Genomic DNA, 23,645 nt, shown 5'->3' on the forward strand with positions numbered 1-23,645 from the left:
TGGAAGCCCCCGAAGCCTCCAAAGGACCGACCCTTGTCTGAGCGCTGTTGCTTCAGGCTATATATATGCCTTGGGGGTTGATTTAGTGAGGATCGATAAGGACTCGGCAGTCTGCAAACTATTCTTATCTAATTCCTCGTCCGTAGTAGGATGGAACAAACCGCGCCCCCCCACCCCCTCAAAAGGAAGGTCCAGAATAAGCTCCTGGACATCGGGGTTGAACTTCGTAGCCCGTAGCCAGGCCATCCTTCTGATGTCGGTAGCAATACATATGGCACACCATGCAGTGTCAATGTGAGCCCCCGTAGACTCCATAATGTCCTGCGCTACTATTTTGGCCTCAGCCAGCCCAGCCTTGATGCGTGCCTGGCTCTGCACCAGGAGCTCAGGAAGGAAATCTGCGATCTCTCACCAGAGCCTCGAATTGACCACAGCCAGCATAGCATTCGTATTGGACTGGCGCAGATGAAGGGAAGCGCTGGAATAGATTTTCTATCCATACGCTTCTAGGATTTTCTCTTCCTTACCTAGGAGTACCGAGGCTGATGTAGCTGAGGACAATCGCTGCTTTGAATAGAGTGAAGCTGCCGCAACCACTAGGAATGTGGCTGGGGGTGCGCGGACAGTAAGAGGGGTCCCCTTCCATTTGCCTAAACTTGGCGTCGAAGCACCTTTTGGTAGGCTGTGTAGTGTGTGGCTTGCGCCATCCTCTTTTGGCAAGCGCCACCATGGGGATTCCTGTTGTAGCCGTGGGGCATAGAGTGAGAACCTCTGCCAGTAGCCCCACCTCTGGTTGTGGGAGCCCCAGATATTCAGCCAGGCCCGCTAGCTGTTCATGCAATGCCTTGGCCGACGACAGGGTGTCTGGGTACTATTCATTTGTATCCACCAGTGTATCCTGCTGGTCCGGTGCAGCGTAAGGAGTTCTGGGGGCAGTGGCGCACTGATAGGTACCTGAGGCTGCTGCGGCAGCGGAGCAGGGGCTGCTGTGACTGGCACAGACATGGGAGCCGGTGTCGTCGTTAGGGAAAATTCTCTGTTAAGGCTAATTTCCCAAACCTAGTGAGTCCCCCCAGCAGCTTTGCTGGATTTTGGGGGTTTATTTTTTTCTCCTGCTAAGAGTGAGACTCTTTCTCCCCCTCTTAGACATGATTTGAGATATCCTTTGACTTTGAAATGTGTTTTATGGGCTATGGGGTCTTTTACTCCATAGGGTTTCATGTGGATTTTGGTAAGTGTGTTACACAGCACCCTCAGTGCAGTAACATAGGGGTGTCATAGTGACCCCCAAACATAGACTCCATACCCTGGGACTGAATACTGTCTCCCAGGGCATGTAAAGTCTCCAATGACTTTACTAGTCTTAAATTGGGAACACAAACAGTACAAACCATCATATTGTGGAAGTACTGGTAGGGGTAATAAGATTGCCCCTGGGTCTGTTTTTCGAGGGGGCACTGTGCTGTCCCCCCTCGAGTTTCTGGCTTGTGGCAGTGGTTACCAGGCAAAATATTCCACCAGAATATTTCCTATGGGATTTTCCCATTCATTTTAAACGCACCACTTTTTGGTGCAATGTTAAAGATACCGCCGGGTACTTTAATATTTATTCCCCGGTTGGGTCTTTTTGCCAGGACTCTATTCTAAAATGGCATTTGTGTTCGCCTCTGTAACTCCAACCCAAGTCGAGCCCTTTGTTACACTTTTTGGCGGGCTTCTACACAGAAGCCTCCAAATGTGGTGCCACTCTGTCTGGGTCTACAGGATGTGTGGGAGGGGGGTTTAGGCACCCTGGACTGAGTTGCCTTGGCAACTCAAGTCACACTCTTGTATGACTGGCCCAGTGGTGAGCCGCCCGGCTCACCACTTAGCATGTTTGAGTGACAGCTAGGACTGATGAATGGGGGTTTTCTGTATAAAAGCAGGGCTTTGGGGACTGGAACTTCAGAAGTCGCCACAGGACCTAAAGAATCCGAGGAGGGAGAAGCTGAGCCGACCTGCAATGACGACACCACCGGTGGAGCCCTGCTGAACCGTCTCACCACTTTTCCTGATGACAGAGAAGATCTTCTTTCCGAAGAGTAGTCTTCCTTTGACTGGTGGGGATAACCAGTTTGCCCGCCTTTTCGCCTTCCCGGATCATCTTGTGGCCGCCTTGCCTGTGCCAAGCACCCCGGCAACCGGGATACCATGATTTACCACTACCGCAAATAAAAGGGTAGTACCTTTTAACCGGAGAACTCCGCGGCTGGTTTCTTCCCTGGCAGTGCAACGACCTTCAGCTTTCCTCCACGTCGAGATCTTCTCTTCCTCTGGAAGACGCCGCGACTTGCATCCGCTGCCAGGAACAACTGCCCCCGCTGGAGGATCCACTCCATTTTAAAGGTACTGTGTCCGCCTATTCTCCCTTGCAACGGTCTGTACGGGGTGTCTATTAAATCCTCAACTTACTACCTGGGCTGACCCTAGGCTGGCTAACTGAACTTTTCTGAGCTGAACTAATTCCTTTTTGAACTCTCTGCAAGACTTTTTCAAGCCTCTTAAACTGTGTGATCTTGGGCGCATTGGTGCTCTGCTCTCTCTAAGAGGGAGCCTGGCCTCTGAACTTTTTGCTCACAAGTAGACTGACTTTCCTGCCTTGCTGGGTGCTTCTAAAGTATTAGTGTTGGGTGCTTTTCTAATTTCTGCCCTTTCCCTCCCTTTTTTCATAACTTATTGGAGTGCCATCTTCAGTTAAGCGCTCACCTCTGTCTGGAAATAAGTGGTGTTAACTAAGACTTGTCTAATAAGGAATAAGGGATGTATATATATTAATAGTGACTGTGTTTTGAACTTGCTAACAATAATAGTGCTGGAGGGTTTCTATAAGTGTGTCTTTAAATAATTATATACTTTGATACCAAAGCTCTGGTCTGCGTTTGCTTGTGCTACTGTATTTTGGTACCTATCTTGTATACTCTATATACTGTCTAACTCTTCTTGAGAGAAGTCTGGCTGCTCAGCCACAGCTACCAGGTAAATCTGGGTGGTACAGACTGCTACCAATTGGGTTTACTGCCAACACCTGTAGTCTTAAGCCTTTTGCAGTGGTCCCTAAGGGAACTGCACAGGTTTCTGCCTAACAGTCATAGGGACTGGCGTGGGCAGCAGGGGCTGCGTTGGGCCCGGAAGAGCTGGACCCAAGTGCGGGGTGGCTGTGGGTACTAGCGGGTGTCCCAGGGGGCATGCCGCTGATCAACATCCCTAAGGATGACGCCCATCTTTGGGGACCGCATGAGAGTGAAGAACTGATCAAAGAACCTGTCTTTAGAGGCCGGTGGAGTGTTTGGAGGAGCCTGCATCGAGGGACCTGAGGTTGCTGGGACCTGGGTGCACCCTGTCTTGCTGTATGTGGCGAGGTGTATCTGCCTTGGGACGCTGATGGATATGACATGGGCTAAATGCCAGGTGATGACCAGTCCCACCTGGAAACTCATTCCGCTAACTGGTCCCCAGAAGGGGGTTGGTGTCGGGCGAGGCGCCATTTTGTCTGGCTAGCGGCCATTTTGTCCAGCTGCATGCCACATGCCTGTGTCATGGCGCTTGCCGCGCTGGGCCCGGCTTGCTAAAGGACGTGGAGCAGTGGAGGTCGACGTCTACCTTGCACCTCAGGACGGGGCCTGGTAGGCAGAGGGCCCTCATCTGTGGTACCGGTAGTGCTGCTTACAGGCGCCCCCTCCGACATCTGTCTGGTATAAGGGCATAGCCCCTCGGGTTGAGACCCAGTAACAGAACCTTGCGGTCCCCCACCTGAGTCACTGGTAGGATCCCTCGGCCTGGAACTGAATCGGCCCTGGTACATGCACAGGTACTAGGACCTGTTATGTCACTCCCGCTCGTGCACATCTTGGAGAAGGAGTCACCTTTGCGGGGTGCGGAGGAGAACAGTACACCTACCTTGGGCCTGGTCGTCTGCTTAACGAACGCCTTTAGGTCCCCTGGAGACCCGAAGAGCTCCCTCCACCTGGCTAATCTGTTCTTCAGAGCGGACAGTGTCGGCGTGTCGCACGCGGTACAGCCCTCCAAGCCAGGGTCTGGTCCAAGGCAATGGAGGCAGAAAGCATGGGGGTTGGACGTAGGACAGAGACCCTTGCAGGGTGGTCAACTACTGAAGCCTGCGGATGTCAACATGCGCCGGGGAGGAGCTTGGCACCAGAGAACAGAGCGGTACCTGATTTGAAAAAGAAGACAAGAGTACTCCTCTGGGGACGAGCGCTGGGAATTACTAGGCCAGAGGCCTAACCGAGGAGTGCTGGTGAAAGCGGCCTGTTCTTGTCGACACGGAAAAGAGGAATAGGGAGTGGCACTGGTGGGTGGAGTCAGGGGACCACATGCTCTCAGTGCCACGCCCCCACGCACATCTAAATTTAAAGGGGAAGATGATTTTTCTGGTGAAAAAGTTTCCGTCTGCCGTCCATAGCGAGGGACGCCCATACAGTATGGAGGAAAGGGGATGGTACGTAGGAGTATTAACTCTCATTTGCCCCGGTGTTACCCACATGTAGTCAATTCTAGATTGGTATATGTGCGAAAAATTAGAAGTTACTCCCTTTCCTCCACACAGCACTGGCGTCCCTGCCAAAGGACGGGAGACGGAACCTTTTCCCCTTTAAATTTAGAGGCGCGTGGGGCTCTTATACTGGGCCCTGGTAGCCTTGCTCCTTGCGCCCTGTATGATCTCCAGATTAGCCCGGGAGAGGCTGAGGTGCCTTAGCGTCACCTGCTCAGGAACCACGCTGTGAGGGCTAACTTCTATGGAGTGGGGTGGATGACCCTACCCCCCTCCTGCGCCAGAAGATGTGCTGAGCCCGTCGGAAGGTGAATCGGAGGCATCTCCAAGAGGCTGAGCAGCTCGGAGAAGCATGGCCTGACTGGCCACCATGGAGCTATTAGAATGATGTTGAGCTGGCAAGACGCCTTGATCTTGCAAATCACTGTGAATCAGCGGATTGGGCGGGAAGGCATAAGCTGTCATGCCGGTCCACTGAATCCGAAATGCGTGCCCAGGAAGTCGGGCCCTGTCCCTGCCAGGAGGCAAACTGAGGGCACTTCTTGTTGTGCCAGGTGGCAAAGAGATCCACTTGGGACAACACCATCTGCTAAAGATCTCCTGAGTAACAAGGTTGTTTAACTGCCACTCATAGTTGTCCACTCCCAACCTGCTGAGCCTGTCCGTCTCCGGGTTGGATTCCCCCTGGAAGGTGGACTGCCGTGAGGTAGATGTCACTTTCCAGGGTCCACTCCCACATGCTGATTGCCAGTCTGCACAGTGGAAGGGATCTGGTGCCTCCCTGCTCGTTGACATAGTACATACTGGACGAGTTGTCTGTCTGGATGAGGACAACTTTGCCCCTGATAACTGGGAGGAATGCTCTGAGCACTAGCCAGATGGCGTTCAGCTCCAACCAATTGATGTGGTACTCCTGCTCGTGTCAGGTCCAGGTGCTGTGGACCAAGAGATCGTCCAAAGTGGCTCCCCATCCTTCGAGAGAGGAGTCCGTGGTGATTGTGACCTGCAGGGTGGGAGGCCGGAAGGGCTTGCCCGCCCGTAGGTTGCAGTCCATGGACCACCATGTGAGGTCCTGGTGGCGAGATGGAGGAATGTTGATCATCTCGGATTGAGAGCCACGCTCCTGGTTCCATGATGCCGCGAAGTGCAGCTGTATCCTCATCCTGAGACTCGTGTGGGGGATGGCTAATAGGACCGCTGCCAAGAGACCCAGGAGGTGCTGGCACCACCAGGCTGAGGTCACCTCTCTGCTGAGGAAGTGAGTAATGGCCCTCTTGATGGCTGTGTCCTTGTCCTTCGAAGGAAACCCCCTCTCTGAGCACGTGTCCCAGATGAGGCCCAAGAATGTCATTCTGCATGTATTGCAACTGTGACTTCTTGAGCGAAAAGCGCAGATCATGCAGTGTGTTCATAAGAGCCTGGGAAGAGTGGTGAACTGCTTCCAGCGATGTAGCCCTGACGAGCCAATCGTCGAGGTATGGGTAGAGGTGGAGGCCCTGAGCTCCGAGGAGGGCAGCCACAGTATTCATGAGTCTGGTAGACCATGGGGGCCGAGTTGAGGCCAAAAGGAAGGACCTTGTATTGGAAATGGTAGCCAATGATTCTGAACCGTAGGAAAGAACGATGGGGCTGCCATATCGGGACGTGTAGCTAAATGTCCTTCAGATCCAGGGAGCACATCCAGTCTCCCTTGCACAACGTCTCCGCTATAAAAGCTGGCGTAACCATTTTGAATTTTTGTTGAGCTAAGGAGCGGTTGAGAGTGGAAAGGTCCAGCACAACTCTCAGGCCCGCCTGGTTCTTCTGAATGGCAAAAATCCTGCAGTAGAAGCCCAAGCCTCACTGGGAGGCTGGGACTTCTTCCACGGCCTGGATCTCTACGAGCGATCGAATCTCCGCCAGAAGAGTTGCTGTCCCAACTTAAGGGACGGGAGGAGGGAGAAGGGAATAGTTTCTTACCTGTAACTCCATTTCTCCAGCATTGGAATCTTTCATGGATTCACATGCTTAGAATATTCCCTGTCGTCAGACTGGGACCCTCAATACACATATATAGCCTTTTCCTATAGGAAAACTTCTGACACTTTTGTATCCCATCTATGTCCTTTTAGGACCCGCCTACGCATGCTTTGTAGGCCGTCCCAGTATAAGAGGCCCGCCCCCGCGGCTCCCCTTCAGATTTCGGCCCCTCCAAAGTAGGAAGGGTTAAACGTATCAAGCAAATACATTGCATTCCGGGGAGGCTGGCGGGCGCATGTGGATCCATGAAAGATACCAATTCTGGAGAAATGGAGTTACAGGTAAGAAACTATTCCCTTCTCCAGCATTGGATCTTTCATGGATTCACATGCTTAGAATAGATTGTATAGCAGTAACATCTGAAACGGCGGTGAGAATGTAATGTAATATACCCTCACCATAATACACAATGCATATGTACAGAGGAATAAGTTAACTCATATAACCTTACCCACATAAAGTATACTGTCATCAAAAGGTAGAAAACCGACTCTCCACAGCGTGGAGCTTACCTTACTGAAACAGATGGCGCAGGACAGCTCTTCCCATCTGCACCTCGTCCGCATGCTGCCTGGCAAGGCAGTAGTGGCGGGTAAACGTGTGGGGCACTGACCATGCCGCAGCCTGGCATATGTCTGTCAGCGGAATTCCTGCCCATAATGCTGCTGAGGAGGACGTTGATCTTGTAGAATGGGCTCTAGGATGCCCTTGCAGCGGCCTTCCGGCCTTGGAGTGGCAAAACGCAATCGTCGATGAGACCCATCGAGCCAATCCTTGTTTAGAGATTGCTTTTCCCCTCGTCGACGGACCATATGCGATGAACAGTTGTCGAGTAGACCTGAGTTCCTGTGTACGATGTAGGTAAAATTTCAGAGCCCTCTTAACGTCCAAGGTATGAAGAGCTTTTTCTGCTGCCGATGATGGGGTTGCGAAGAAGGTAGGGAGAACAATGGACAAGTGTTTGTGATACACTGTTGGAACGTTTGGGACGAACGTAGGATTAGTTGCCAGGACCACCTTGTCCTTAAAGAATCTCAAGTATGGCGGGTCTACGACCAGCGCTTGCAGTTCCGAGATTCTCCTAGCTGATGTGATAGCAATTAAGAATGCCAACTTCCACGATATGAATTTCATGTCCGACGTGGCCATGGGCTCAAAGGGCGGTTTCATTAAGCCTGCCAACACTGTGTTGAGACTCCAAGTTGGAGGGAAACGTTTCACTGGGGGAAAAGTTCAAAATAAACCCCTCATGAAGTGTTTCACCAGTCTGTCGCTGAATAGAGGCGACGACTGTCCCCTCGTGAACCTCGAGATGGCCGCCAGGTGCACCTTTATCGATGTGAAGGATAAACCACTCTCTGCCAAGAGAAGCAGGTAAGGTAGCACTTGTTCCGTCGTCACCGTCAAAGGTTGTAGGCCTTGCTGTCCTCGACACCATTCACAGAACCTCCGCCACTTATAGGTGTAAGATTTGTTGGTAGAAGGGGCTCGAGCCGCCTGCAGAATTTTTTGACAATCCTCCGAAACGTCTAAAGCACCGAACTCCGAAAAGTCAGGAGCCAGGCTGCAAGGTTGAGACTGTCCGGGTCGTGATGCCACACCGTGCCTTTGTCCCGGGATAGTAGGTTCGGGACTCTTGGAAACGCTATTGGATGTTCCAGCGACAAGTGAAGCAGGTCGGAGAACCACATTTGCCGCGGCCAATACGGTGCCACTAGAATTACCCGGCAACTGTATCTGCGTATCCACTGTACTGTCCTCCGTATGAGGGGGAACGGAGGAAAAGCATAAAGAAACATGTCCGTCCATGGAAAGGAGAATGCCTCCCCCATGGAACCCGGCTGAGGCCATCTGCTTGCGAATTGCTCGCATTTCTTTTCCTTGATTGCGAAAGCGTCCAGAGGGGGGTGACCCCATTTCTCGAACACTTTCATCAGCTGAACTGTGTCCATTTCCCATTTGTGTATCTGGGCCATGCTTCTGCTGAGGGAATCTGCTTGCAAATTCCTCACTCCCGGGAGATGGTGAACCACGATGGAAATCCCGTGCTTCAATGCCATGTTTTCTGGGCCTCTATGGAAAGAGTTCTTGATTGCGTCCCTCCTTGTTTTCTCAAATAAAACATGCCCGTCGTATTGTCGGTCAGTACTCGTACTCGCGATCCCTTGATGTGTGGTAGGAATGCCTTCAAGGCCCATCGTACTGCTCTGAGCTCTAACACGTTTATGTGTAGGAGTGACTCCGTTGGAGACCAGCGACCTTGCGTTTGAAGAGTACCCCCAGAACGGTGTGTTGACTGTCACTGTTGATCTTTATTTTGTTTGTCTCTCGACGACGGATAGGATGGTCTCTTCCTGGACGTCTGGAAGTTCCGCCGTTGGTTTGCCGTTTGGGAAGCACGCCTGTATCCCTGGGAGGGTTAAGCCGACCTGCCAAAGGATCTGTGTACAGACGCAGAGAATCTGGAATTACCTGAAGCCCCTCTAAAGGGACGAAAAGACTTGTAGCTTCGGCCGCTCTGGAGGGCACCCAATGAACGTGCCGTGTCCGAGTCCTCTTTCATTCCCTTTAGGGCCTCGTCTACCTTTTCTCTGAATAGAAGGTCTCCCTCAAAAGGCATATCTAATACTTTGTATTGTACCTCTGGTCTGAAGTAGGTACACTTGAGCCATGACTGTCGTCATAATATGACCCCATTATTGACTTGCTTGAAGCCTGACTCAGCGCGGTCCACCGCGATGTTTATTGCGTGATTGGAGGCTTCCTCACCCTCTCGGACAAGTAACATTGCTGCCTTCCTATGCTCTTCCGGAAGATGATCCAGCAACGGCGCTAGCCTGTGCCACATTTCTCTGTCGTATCTGGCTACGATAGCCAGAGAGTTTGTGGCCTTTACTGTGGTTGCTCCCACGGATAGCACTTTTTTGCCAAAGGCATCCTGGCCTCTTGCTTCGTTTTCAGGCGGAGTCGTGCACTTGTGCTGGGCCTTCGCCTTCCTCGCCGCTGCCGCCGACACCACCGATTCTGGCATTGGTTGGGAGGATAAACACTTGGGGGTAGACTCGGGAGCCTTAAACTTTTTCTCGAGGCGTCCTTTCACTGCCGGCTCCGGAAAGGGGTGACGCATTGTCTGCAACCCCTCCTTCCACACGTGGTCTAGTTTTGGTATTGAGAACACAGACCTCCTTCTCTTACCCATGTGGTCGAACAAAAAAAACAGTCCTTTTTCTGTTCTTCCTGGGACAAACCAAATTCCTTACACGCCTTCTCCATCATAGAATGGAATGATGCAATGTCGTCCAGAGGGGACGGGTGAGCTGGGCTTCTTGGAGTTTCTAACTCCACCTCTGACTCCCAGGTTGGATCCCTGGAGGGGGAAGATGAGATATCCGACATGGCTCCCCTGTCAGACTCCGAATCTGGCAGCTCACCTTCCTCTTGGGGTGCCAGTGCTGAGATTGGCGTGCGTAAGTGCGTCTGTGGACGGGACAGGCCCGGCTCGTCGACGGGTGACTGAGGCAGGTTTACCTGAGGTAGTCTCTGGTCCAATGACTGTACCAAAGACTGAAGCGTGGACAGAATTTCCAACAACAAAACAGATTGAGGATTGAGACGAGGGGCAGATACCGGTATACCGGATCCCCTTGTCGACGACTTGTCAACCACTCGTAGCCCGAGGTCTGCCGGGCCAGCTATTCTCCCGCTCTCGTCCTCCCCCGAGGACAGCGACACAGCCTGTTCTTGCAATAAAGTATCCGGGGGGATCGGATCAAAGACCTCAGGCCTCCAGGCTTCCTGTAGAACCCCGTTGATGAGGCCACCGTCGCAGTCGTTGTCGGTGGGACGGTGGATACCACATGCGTCAGTGGCAGGGTGGAGGCCGATGACTGGACTGCCGTCGACGACGGTGACTTAGCAGGTGGTTTAGGCGGTCCCGCCTTTTCCACACTTGGCCTGCCTTTACTCGACTCGAGGTCGATCTATGGTGATCACCCGAGGAGGATTTCTGCCTTTCCTTGTCATACTTTTTTGATGAAGATGACGATTTTTTCGACGAGGATTCTCTAGCTGAAGGACTCAGAGATGACTCTTTTTCCGTCGGTCGAGATTTCTTCGCCGGCGGTTCCGACGAGGCAGCGCGGTGTGATGTTTTCGCCGATTGTGTGGAGCCTACCTCCGAAGGGGGGTATGCCCCCGCTCCATCATTCAGCCATGCCACCAGCCGTCGATTTCGGTCTTTGAGGGTCTTTTGAGAAAACCCTTTGCATATGTCGCAGTTATCAGCCGAGGGTGGAGGCAGTATATACAATCCATATGTCCGTCCCCCTCGTAAACTTTTTTCAAGCTGCGCGTCGCGCATGGACGGAACAGCGCTTTTCCTGACATGGAGGAAAATTTTCCTCGAACTCCAACTCCAGTACACAACCTTGTACAAAATAGTAAGACGACACGAGGAGATCCCACTACTTTGGAGATGGTTGAAATCTGAAGGGGAGCCGCGGGGGCGAGCCTCTTATACTGGGACGGCCCACTAGACACAATTAAGACTACAGGTGGCAATACAAGTTTTACCTTTGGTACAAGCCTGTACTACTAGGTTATAGTGGTAGCAGTAGCGGAGCAGCCAGGCTTTTCTCAAGAGTATATGAGCAGTAGCAGAGATTACACAAAGGGACCACAAGGAACAAGTTACTTACCTGTAACTGTTGTTCTCCAGCATGGGTCTGGCATGGATTCACATGCTCATGAATATTCCCCGTCGTCAGGCTGGGAATCCTCGGTAAAGAAAAAACCAGTATCAGTTTCGTTTCTGATCTGTCTTTCGTAGTAATAACCAATCACTGGTCTCTGCGTCATACTGACCACAGCCAATGACTGCCCTCTACCTAAGCACCGCCTCTGGCAGCCATCTTCAGATTTGGAAGCACGTGAAGTGGCAGTATGACCAAGTGAAGAGCCGCAGAGGGGTAGGCGGGAGGGTTCGCATGTGAATCCATGCCAGACCCATGCTGGAGAACAACAGTTACAGGTAAGTAACTTGTTCCTTCTCCAGCATGGGGTCTGGCATGGATTCACATGCTCATGAATAAAGAATACATAGCAGTACACACATGCACAACCACGGGAGGTGGCAAAGGCTCAACATTAAGCATCACATCAACTCAACATTAAGCATCTTACCTCCTCACCAGGCTCACCTCAGGCGAACAGGTTGCGCAGCACTGCTTGGCCGACCCTGGACTCCTCCCTGGAATCCCGGTCGACGCAGTAGAATTTCGTGAAGGTGTGCGTCGACCTCCACGTAGCAGCCCTGCATATGTCCAGCAGGGGCACACCAGATAGGAACGCCGTGGTAGCTGCGATCGCTCTGGTGGAATGGGCTCTCGGACGGCCAGGCAGCGGTCGGTTTGCCAACCGGTGACAGTACATGATACAGCCGGAGAGCCATCTGGAGATGGAAGCCTTCGAGAGAGCCTTCCCCTGATTGACAGGTCCAAAGTTCACAAAGAGTTGTGACGTCTTCCGAAACCCCTTCGTGCGGTCCACGTAGAACTTCAGCGCTCTAGCTACGTCCAGCGAGTGCAAAGTTCTCTCAGCCGGCGACGAAGGCGACGGGAAGAACACAGGTAACACCAAGGGTTCGTTGAGATGGAAGTCCGACGGTACCTTGGGCATGAAGGAGGGGTGCGTCCTGAGCACTACCCTCGTGTCGTGGAAAGTCAAGTACGGGGCCTTGCAGGAAAGGGCCTGGATCTCTCCCACTCGTCGTGCGGAGGTGATGGCCACAAGAAAAGCTGTTTTCCACGATAGAAACTTCAACGGGGCCGAGTGCAGAGGCTCGAACGGAGGTCCCATGAGCTTGGTCAGCACCACGTTGAGCTCCCACGCCGGGGCCGGAGCCTTCACCGGCGGGAACGATCTGAACAGTCCCTTCATGAACTCTTTCACCAGACGATGAGACCACAAGGACGTCCGCCCCGTGGTTCTGGTGTATCGGGAGATCGCAGCAAGATGAATCTTGATGGACGCGTGTGCCAAACCAGCTTTGGCCAGCGTCAGCAGGTACGGCAGTACTTGGGGAGCCGTAATCCGTAGAGGGTTAATCTTCTGTGCGTGGCACCAGACAGAGAACCTCTTCCATTTGTGTCCGTAGCATTTAAGAGTCGAGGACGCCCTGGCCTTTGCAAGAACCTCTCTGCAATCGGCCGGTATGTCGTATCCTCCAAACTCTAGCGCTGCAGGAGCCAGGCCTGCAAGTTCAGCGACTTCGGGTCGTGGTGGAGGATGGCGCCTCCTTCCCTGGAGAGTAGATCCGCGTCCACCGGCAGCTTGATCGGCGGGGACGCTGACAAGTCCAGGAGGTCCGGGGACCATATCTGCCTCGGCCACGCAGGTGCGACGAGGATCATCCTGCACCGTGACCTCTTGAGCTGGTTGACGAGCCGGATTAGCAGAGGCAAGGGAGGGAACGCGTAGAGGAACAGGCCCTCCCAGGGGAACGAGAAAGCATCGCCCATGCTCCTCGTCTGGGGAAACCTGCTGGCGAACCTCCGGCACTTGGTGTTCGTCGCCGTCGCGAACAGGTCGATCTGGGGTGTGCCCCACCGTCGGAAGAGGCGATCCACCAGATCCTGCCGTAGTTCCCACTCGTGGCACGAGCGCAGCTCCCTGCTGAGTGAGTCGGCGATGGTGTTTTTTATCCCTGCCAGATGAAACGGCACCAGAAAAATCCCTTGGGCGACGGCCCAATGCCACAGGTCCTGCTCCTCCTTGGACAGCGCTGGGGACCTGGTTCCGCCCTGTTTCCTGATGTAAAACATGGTGGTGGTGTTGTCGGTGAAGATCCTCACCACCTTGCCCTTGAGGGACGGAAGGAAGGACCTGAGGGCCCAAAACACTGCACGGAGCTCCAGAACGTTGATATGCAGGGACTTCTCCGTCGGGAGCCAGAGTCCCCTCGCGTGCAGATTTTCGGTGTGCGCTCCCCACCCTTCCAGGGAGGCATCCGTGGTCACAGTCTCCTGGTGGGCTGGGGTCTGGAAGTCCATGCCCGCCGTCAGATGCGCGCGGGTGCCCCACCACCGTATCGCTCGTCGGAAACTCTCGTCGAGCTTGATCCTTTCCTCGAAGCTGCCCGTCGTCTGGATCCAGCGCGCATCCAGGAATTCTTGCAACGGGCGCATCCGGAGCCTGCACATGGGAATGAGGTAGATGCAGGAAGACATCATCCCGAGGAGGGACTTGATGGATCTCACTTTGGCCGCGTCGGCCACCAACATCCGTTGCACCTTGCCCAAGATGGTCCTGGTCCTCTCCTCCGACGGGGAGGCCAGAAGGGACACTGTGTCGAGCCTCGCTCCCAGAAACAGTGCGACTTGCGCGGGCACCAGGTGGGATTTGGCGTAGTTCACGGAGAATCCCAGGTCCGTGAGGAGTTGGACGGTCCTTGTCGTGTGGACCACGGCGAGCTCCTTCGTCTTGGCGCGGATGAGCCAGTCGTCCAGGTAGGGGTAGACGTGAATCCCCTCGCGGCGCAGCTGCGCCGCCACCGGTGCGAGGCACTTGGTGAATACCCTGGGTGCCGACCGTAGTCCGAAGGGAAGGGCTTTGAACTGGTAATGACGCCCTTGGACCACGAACCTGAGGAATTTTCGGTGCCCCTTTAGGATGGGAATGTGGAAGTAGGCATCCTCCAAATCCAACGACGATAGGAAGTCTCCTTCCTCCAGTTGACCCAGGACGTGCTGGAGGGTGACCATCCGGAACTTCTGCGCCTTGATGAACTTGTTCAGCCGTCGCAGGTCCAGGATGGGGCGCCATCCTCCCGTCTTCTTCTTCACGAGGAAGTATCGCGAGTAGACTCCGGAGCCCCGAAGCCTCTTTGGGACGAGTTCGATGGCGCCCTTTCTGAGCATCGCCTTTACCTCCAGGAGAAGTTGAGGGACGTGAAGTTCTTTCCTGGCCACGGGGGGGACGTGCGGGCACCTTCTTTGAAACTCGAGCGCGTGGCCCCGGGCCAGGGCGTCCAGCACCCAACGGTCGGTGGAGATGGACTCCCACACGCTGACGAAGCCCGCCAGCCGGCCTCCCACCGGGGTGCTTCGGTGGGGGCCCGACCCCACGGCCGGTTCAATCCTGCTTGGACGCGGCCTTGCCGCCTTGACCTCCTTGGCGACGACGGCGGGGTCCGCTAGACTTGCCTCGTCCTCTGTAGGCCTCTTGCGACGACGAGCGGGCCGCTTGACGGTAGGAAGCGAAACCGCCACCGGAACCTTTGGAGGCGCCCTTGCCTCCGCCGCTCCGAAAGGGCGTCCGTCGTTGCTGCAGGACTCCAAGGGCCCGGGCCGTCTCAGTATCCGCCTTGATGGCCTGAAGGGAATCGTCCACTGTCTTCCCAAACAGGTTGTTCCCGTCGAAGGGCATGTCCAGGACTCTGGTCTGGACGTCCTGCCGAAAGTCCGTAGCTTTGAGCCATCCACGACGTCGAAGGCAAACGCCGTTGCCCAGCTGGCGGAACCCAGTGTCGGCGATGTCCGTCGCCACGGTGATGGCGTGGTCCGAAGCCACTTCACCTTCCTGGAGGATCTCAAGGGCCTCCGCCCTCTTGTCGTCCGGCAGAAAATCCAGCAGGGGGGCTATCTTGTACCAGAGCTCCCTGTCGTAGCGGGCCACGATAGCCAAGGCGTTGGCCGCTTTAATCGTCGTCGCTGCCGACGAGATGACTCTACGTCCCATAGCGTCCAATTTCTTTCCCTCGCCGTCCGGCGGGGAAGTCGATGTGGAGGCCGCACCCCCCCCCCCGCTTTCTTCCTGGCTGCCGCGGAGACGACGGAGTCCGGGGTAGGCTGCGCCCGGAGGCATAGGGGGGCCGTGTCCGGGACCCGGTACTTTTTCTCGTACCGGTCTCTTCTAGCTGGCGTAGTGGAAGGGTTCTTGAGGAGGGAAAGGCCCTCATCCCAAATGTCGTCCAACAGAGGCACTGCGAGGACCGTCTTCCTCTTGGCCTCGCGCCGCTGATAAAGGAAGCCTTCCTTTTTCTTCTCCTCAGGGCAGAGTTGGAAAAGCTCGGAAGCCCTGGAGATCATGGAGTGGAAAGATCCGATCTCGTCGGGCGGAGAAGCCCTGGTGGGGGGCGACGACGGAAAATCCTCGTCGTATGCCTCGTCGTCCGTACCCGTCGCTGCCGTGTCAGTCCCTGTATCATCCCCTCGGGTGGACGGGGAGGAGGGCTGGACGGGGCGCGACGGTTGAAAAGGAGGTGGAGGGTGGATCCTTCTTTTCTTGGTAGGGGGGAACACCAGAAGGTCCCGGTTCTGGATCCCCCGACGGGAGAGGTTCCTCCGTCGGTAACAGTAGCCTCGTCCTTATCTCGGTGCATAAGGACTGTATGGCCAACAAAATGGCCGCCGAGTTGTCTCGCGGCGCTGGCAGAGGGGAATCCGACGGGCGAGCAGGGGCCCCGTCGGTATCCTCGCCGATGTCGTCGTCGTCACCCGCGTCGGGGTCCATTCCGACGGGCTGGCCTTGTTCCACGCCTAGGCCGTGGCTTAAGACCTCGATCAGCTCCTCTTCTGAGGTTGAGGCCGAATCTACGACGACGCCCTGCCCCCCCTTCTTCCCCACGGAGGGTTTCACGGGGGTCCTATCGATGGGCACAAAAGAAGACTCCCTCCGAGGAGGCAGGGAGATTCTGGGCCCTGATGTCGCCACCACTGGCGCAGCCTCCACAGGCTGAGCCAGGGCCGCCGCGACCGTTTCGATAGAGGGCTTGGTCGGATGGATCAAGGCCTTCACCACCTTAGGTGCGCTCACCGCCTTATCCTTGAGGGAGGGGGCACTGCCACGCTCCTCCTCTGCCTTAGAGCTCGACCAGGGCCTCTCCAGGAGCTTCGCCGGGTGCTCGGCCTTCCTCTTACCCGACCCAGAGCGTTGGCTCGTGGTTGATGGTGCCGGGGAGGGTGCGCCCTGCCTGGCGCCCGTAGAGCCCGACCGTTCGGCGCTCCCGGTGCCAGCGGACTCGCGGTGCTTGGCCTTATGTTGGGCCCCCGTCGCCGGGCCGCCCTCAAAGGTCTTAGAAGACCGCTCGGATTTCTTCTTCTTCTCGCCAGACGGGCTCTTACCCTCCCAGCCAGTTGGCGAGACGTTGATGACGGTCCTTCATGGTCCGTTCCGACATGTTGCCGCAAAACGCACAATCCTTCTCCACGTGCGTTTTGTCCTCATGAAGGCAGTAAAGGCAGAAAGAGTGTTCGTCTTCCTTAAAGACGTTCTGCAGCTGGCATCCAGGGCAGACCCTGAACAGCTTTCCGGGCGTCGAGCTTCCCTTCTCCTGGGCCATCTCCGAGACCGGGCCTGAGAAGCTTCTGGAGTCCTCCGAAGTGTAGCTCGATGAAATCTTCACCCTTGAGGGGCACAGACAAATCCGACACGGGTCCCCGTTGATCGGATGTAGGATCGGTGGAGCTTGAGGCTCTTTTGACCGAAAGAATTGAAGTTTTTTGTGAAAAGCGCGAAAAATAGCACTAACGCTCGAGAGCAATAGCACGAGGATCCCAACACATGAACGTGCGGTAAAAATCTGAAGATGGCTGCCAGAGGCGGTGCTTAGGTAGAGGGCAGTCATTGGCTGTGGTCAGTATGACGCAGAGACCAGTGATTGGTTATTACTACGAAAGACAGATCAGAAACGAAACTGATACTGGTTTTTTCTTTACCGAGGATTCCCAGCCTGACGACGGGGAATATTCATGAGCATGTGAATCCATGCCAGACCCCATGCTGGAGAATTACTGTGACTCAAGCAAACACTGACTCAAGGTTTCAGGTAGAAAAATATAAGTACATTTATTTTTAAACCATTTGTTATAAACACAACACTTCTATTAAACTTAAACACAAACCACACGTCAAATATATTACAACTAACCAATTCACTTTGTACAGTATGTCTCAAGGTAAGTAACCTGTGTTTGGATGAACCGGTGTTACGAACAAAACACGTTACCGCGAATATGATTGCATCACTTTGACAGTTCGGTCTACTAAACAAACTTGTATCTGTGACATGAAATGCTACCGGGGCAAAAACACATTAGCACCTGAGATACCCAGAGGGAGTTGGAGGCAAAAATCACAGGCAATATTTTGGTTAGGCAGACAGAATCGAGAAACACTCAGAGACAGGAGTTCAAGAGTCAAAGGGCCGGAGCCACGGTCAAGTGAAACCGGGGACCTGTTGCTATTGTCAATGTTCAGAAGCAAAAGTTATAAGAAGGAGGGAAGACAAGGGTAAGCCTTGGAGAAGAAAAGGGGTTCACCTAGTTTCCTCAAGCAGAACACAGTACCTTATTCCAATGGTGCAGCTGGTGCACTGGCAGTTGTTCCTGTTGGTTTCCCGCAGACCCACGATTCCTGGAGCTTCGTTGTGAAGGAGGACGTCTGAAGGGGGGTCTGCACCACACAGGGATGAAGCCGGCAGCAGTGACAATGAATAAAAAGGTGCGCTCCTTAAAGACAGGAGAGGCTCTTCAAATGGCTATCCGGACCACTACAGAAGTGTGCAGCGATTTCGACCAAGGAATAGGATCCTCTGGCTGTGGAAGATGAGCTGGTTATCCCCACCAGGCTTAAGGGAAGACGACTCCGGACTGGATCTTCTCTTAGTCGTTGAAGGGTAGATAGCTCAGGACTGCAGCAGGGCTTCACTGGGACGGGGTAGTTGCAGCAGTCGTCGTTCTCTCTGCTTCTCTTCGGTTCCTTGTAGTTCCAGTGGCAACTCTCTGACTTCTAGCCCAAGAGACCTGCCTTTTATGCGCAAAACCCCCATTCACACAGCCTAGCTGTCAATCACTCAGCAGGGGGGTTGTCCAGCCTGGACAACCACCTCAGCCAATCATGGCAAAGTGCGACTTGGGTTTCCTAGGATACCCTGTGCAGGGGGCGACTACACCCCTCCCTCACATTCAGCCCACCTAGACACCCAGGCGCCTGGTGGAGGGCTTCTGAGCAGAAGCCCGTCAAAAGACTGAACAAAGAAGGCGAACCTAGTTTGCCGCGCAAAGTAAAACACAAGAAGGACTTTAACAAAAAGAAATGGCGAATAAACCCAACCGGAGCCAAAAGAAAGACAATTTGGTCAAGCGGGTTTATGTTCGAAGCTAATATAATAGCCAAAAACAATACCACGTTTATCTAATATAATCGCGGTAGAAGAGTTAGGGTAGATACCACTGCCACCAGCCATGTCTAAATGTTAAGAGCGAACCAATGCTCTAGGAGGTACAGATAAAAAGGGATACAAATTAACCCTTTCCAGTACTCCATGGAAGATGGGGTGTACTGGATCTGTGGTAGATTGACTAAGTAAAGTTAATGGAAACTTTGCCCTTTTCTGAGGGACTGTTGTCAGCCTCAGAAATGGAGTCGGGGGGAAGTCTCAAAGACAAACCTGTGCCACGGCACTGATGGTGCTGGGTGACGCACAAAAGAAGGGGGCTACTGAAGTGGTGTACTTTAGAGTCCACAATCACAAAAACAGAGAAATACACATGGCAAAACACAGGTAAGAGTGGGGGAAAAGCTCACACTCTTACCAAGTGGAAAACAATAAACCCCAGAAGTCTAGCAAAGCTGCTGGGGGACTCACTAGGTGAGGGAAATTAGCCATAAATGAGAATTCTCCCTAACACCCTCACATCGTTGGAAGCGGCGTTAGCCTCTGCTAGCGTGCGGCTTGATGTGCTGCAAGGTCCCCTACTCTAATCCTTCCTGCTCGATGTCAGCGTCCTGGGAGGCAGCGTAAGCCGAGTTCTCCCCTGTTCTGCTGTTGAATTCCGCGATTCCTGGACCACGTCTCGACCACGACCTCACCCCGACTGAATCCCAGACTTCACCGACCGTAAGGAAACGTCGGGCGGGTCAGTGGAGAAAGCGGGGATGTATTGCACAAGGTGCTGGAGCCATAGGAGCGATGGGGCGGTAAGAGATAAGTAAGACTCTCACATGCTATTATGCTCTGCCGGTATTCTCTTGTGGAAAACCAAGTCCTTGGAAGTTGAATCCGGGGTCTGGCCTGGGTCCCACATTGGTGCCTCCTGCACCCTACTTGACACACACTAAACGCGTACCAAACCCGTCCCGCAGCATGGCCGCTCGTAAGAAACTGGGCACCATGTCAACACCAATTGACACTAAGGTCACTGGAAGTACTGGGGAAGTCATGGTAGGCTCCCCAGTGATAAACAGAGACCGTGTACTGGAGGTCCTAGCGCTCAGTGAGCGCAGGAGACTAAGTGCAACAAAAACAAAATCAACCTTCTGCCAATAAATCAATTTTCTTTAAAGACCCTACCCCCCCCCCCCCCTCGCATAAAGCATCAAATTCAATGCAGGTCATGGATAGACCCTCATTGATGACAACTTACAGTTCACATGCATCGATGGCCAGTCCACACATCTCCTTGGATATCAGGAGTATAGTGTTGACCAGTGGTTGAAGTGTACGAAAACAAGTAGTGAACTATGTTCCCTGCTGGCCTGCACCCAGAGCCGACATTAGGGGGGGGGCAAGCCAGGCGACTGCCCGGGGCGCCACACCCCCCAGGGCGACATTAGCCCCAGCCACGCCAGCTTGGGGGAGTCTTTCAAGAGCTCCCCCAAGCTGGCGTAGTGGGAGAAGGCACGGCAGGTGCCCCATTGTTATTAAATGCGCCCGCGGCAGCGGAGCGCATATAATAACCATAGGGTGCTCATGCACCCTACTCATATCATTACCTCTTCGTCTGAGCGAGGAGGTTAAAAAGAATGGCACATCCTGGCCCCACCCCCCACACCCTGTTGGCCAGGGGCGCGCGAGGAGGAGGGGGGGGTAGAGGGGGTGCCAAATTCGCCCAGGGTGCTGCTGCCCCTAAGGCTGGCCCTGCCTGCACCCACTCCCCACAAACCCCATCACCACACCCCCTCCCACACACAATACAAACCCCCAAACACATGCACCTGCTGTTTCAGCGTAGTGCACTGAAAGTGCAAGTTTCAACTTCTTCCTACACTTATTTTAAAACGAAACCATTCCGGAATGGTTTCTTTTTAAAATAAAAGTATAGGAACAGTAAACATTAATTTAAAAAAGTAGAGGAGCACCGCTCCCGCTCACTTCGACCACTGGTGTTGACTATGAATGCTCCATCACTGAGAAGTTATGAGATGGTACAGCCTGAGACATCGACTTCACCACGTCTGGCACCCCAAGGGAGTGATGTTCCCAATCCCAATTTATCTGAGGACATGTCCCTTTCCCAATGGCCAGAAATATGGCCAATATTGCAGAAGTTACTCCTGTGCAAGGAACCATTCGACCTTAGACTTTTGGTGGATGCATTAAACGACTGGGTCGCAGCTCCACGACTGTCAAAAGTGAATTCTGCCTCTCAGAGCCATGGGCCTTGTAGTGCTGACGTCTCGTCACAGGTCTCCAGGACACATATTGCCTGCCAAACTCCCACACAAAAGAAAATGATAGATCAAGTGACCCAAACTGACATTGCTATTAAGGATCCTCTGGGTCCTATGGAGCCAATTGGGGTACCTCAGATAGGCAAGGAATTGGCAAATTCGTCCAGTGCGGATATAACTCAGGAATCTGATCCTCTCCCTTCTTTGTATGAACCCATTGGCGGCCATAAAGAGATTAATCAGCCCTCAGCTATGAATGCTAAATAGAAAAGGATATCCCTACGAAACCTACAATTAAAGAAATCCCAAATGCCAACGATAAGGAACTCGAATCTTAATGACTTCACTAGGGACCAGAGAAACCTATCATAACTAATGTTCAGAAAACTAAAGAGAAAGAGACCAAAGATGCATTGCGCTTTAAGATCCTTGCATGGCTTCGCCAGAGAACAGACCCAGGAGTAGTTAGACATAATGACTTAGTGATCATTAAAAGGATAGACCTGAGTGACTGGTGCTCACTACCTAATACTGATTGCATCTTAGTGGGCTGTGGGGTAAGCACCCTACCGGCATATCAGAATATGCAGATATCTGCCCAAAGGGATATCGGACTGTAATCGGATCCTTTAATTGCAGCTCGGGGTGGTCTCTATATACATGGCCTGTACCAAATGAACTTTGTTATTCTTGCTTTTCTGTGGATTTTAGTCTGGATTTTGAAAAATTTTTGTAAGGGTAATCTGTTACATTCTGTATATTCTGATTGTTCTGGTTTTATAGCCTTGTGTTCTGCATTTGTGTCTTGTCTGCGCCCTCAAGCCTTTGGGTCAATATGTGCGCAATACATATGGAATAAACATACATAAGTGTCTGTTTTCTGTTTGTCTTGAAGTATTGATATTGCCTTGTTCACAGCCTGTTGTCAGCTCTGTAACAATTTATCTTTTTCCCCAAATACAAATAGGTGTATTTGCGGTCCAGCTTAGCAACAGAGCCCGAGGTTGCTTCAGATGAGGAGCTTAGGATCCCGCCGCAGTCTGGCAGCAGGTAAGTGAGCTCTTGAGGACAAGCACGAAGAAATTTGCAAGCGCGACCTTAAACTGCAGGTTCGTATGTCTAACCTTGCCTTTTGTTCTTTTACAGGGTCCGCCTTTGTGGGAGATGATGCCGTGCTGTGGAGCTCTGAGCCGAAGTTCCGTGTGTCGGAGATGAAGAAGATGTTGTGCGGCGGTGACGGGAGCTGGAGTACTGTGTGCCGGAGATGACGATGTCGTGCCCAGAGCTGAAGACCTGCGATCCGGAAGATGAATGGATACCAGGCTCAGCAGTGAAGAATACAGATGTAAGCTGACAGGCGACAGGATTCCCAATTTAAGTGCTACTTAACCCAGGCGACGGTGAGCGTTACGCTGCATGCAAAGGCAGATTAACACGAAGCGTGCGCCTTGGGGTTGGGCTGGCTTTTATAGCTGAGCTCTTAAAGCCACGCCCTCTAGCTCAGTTCTGCTTGCCACACCCTGCCACTCCTCCAAGTTGCACGTGCAGCTGAAGATGGATGCCACACCCGGGCTGATTGCACACAAGTGGAAAGTTCTTGAAAGCACTCCTGCCCATAATAAAAGAGTCGCTTATTTTTCTCCATGAGCCTGGCGCCAAAGGCACCAGGACTGAGTCCAACCGGGCCCCCAGTGTATAAACGTCCCAAAGGGATGTGCGTGAACCATGGTGCCCCTTTCTCCCTCCACCTGATGCAGCTCCTGTGATCCTGGGCAAGTGGCCATGACCGCGGTACCCCTTGTATACTATGGAGAGGATCCAGGGGTCTGCGAAATTCTGGCACCAGAAATGCGCATGCCTGACCCCCACTGGAGACACGTGGATCCGGAGGGGCACGGCATGCCTTCTTTCCCTCAGAGGCTGTTGCAGAGGAGGGGGACTGGAAAAAGCCCCCCCACCCCTTTTGTTGATTGCGCCGATGTGGAGTTGGTGAGCGGTCCGGCTGCCTGGAGCTAATTTCTTGGTAGCCGCAGAACCCTCCGTATTTGCGCCCCTTGTCGGAGTGCTGCTGTGACTGGGTTTACGATTTGGGCATGGTCTTTGTCAGGATGGATAAAGACTTGGCCATTTGTGAGCTGTTCATCTTTTTTTCCAGCTCCTCGTCAGTGGTGGAGTGGAAGAGGTCACTCCCCTCGAACGGCATGTCTAATATGCGTTCTTGGACGTCCGGGTTAAACTTAGTTGCAGGGTGCCAGGCTGTTCTTCTCATGTCCATGGCGATGCAGATGGCCCACCCAGAGGTGTCAATGTGGGCCACGGATTCCCTGAAGTCCTGCGCCACCAGCTTGGCCTCAGCCAGTCCCACCTTGAAACGTGATTGGCTCCGCGTAGAAAGCTCTGGGAAGAAATCAGCAATTTCCCACCACAACCTTTGGTTCGCAGCTGCCAGCATGGCATCAGCGTTGGCCTGACGAAGATGCAATGATGCGTTGGAATAGAGTTTCTTCCCATACGTCTCTAAGATCTCCTCCATGCCTAGCAGCGCCGCAGAGGAGGAGGCCGAGGACTGAGGCTTGGAGTATAGTGATGCTGCAGCGATCACCGAGGAGTGTGGCTGAGGATGGGC

This window comes from Ambystoma mexicanum, chromosome 12 (assembly GCF_040938575.1).
Source record: "Ambystoma mexicanum isolate Mex_15411 chromosome 12, UKY_AmexF1_1, whole genome shotgun sequence".
In the NCBI taxonomy this organism is placed as follows: Eukaryota; Metazoa; Chordata; class Amphibia; order Caudata; family Ambystomatidae; genus Ambystoma; species Ambystoma mexicanum.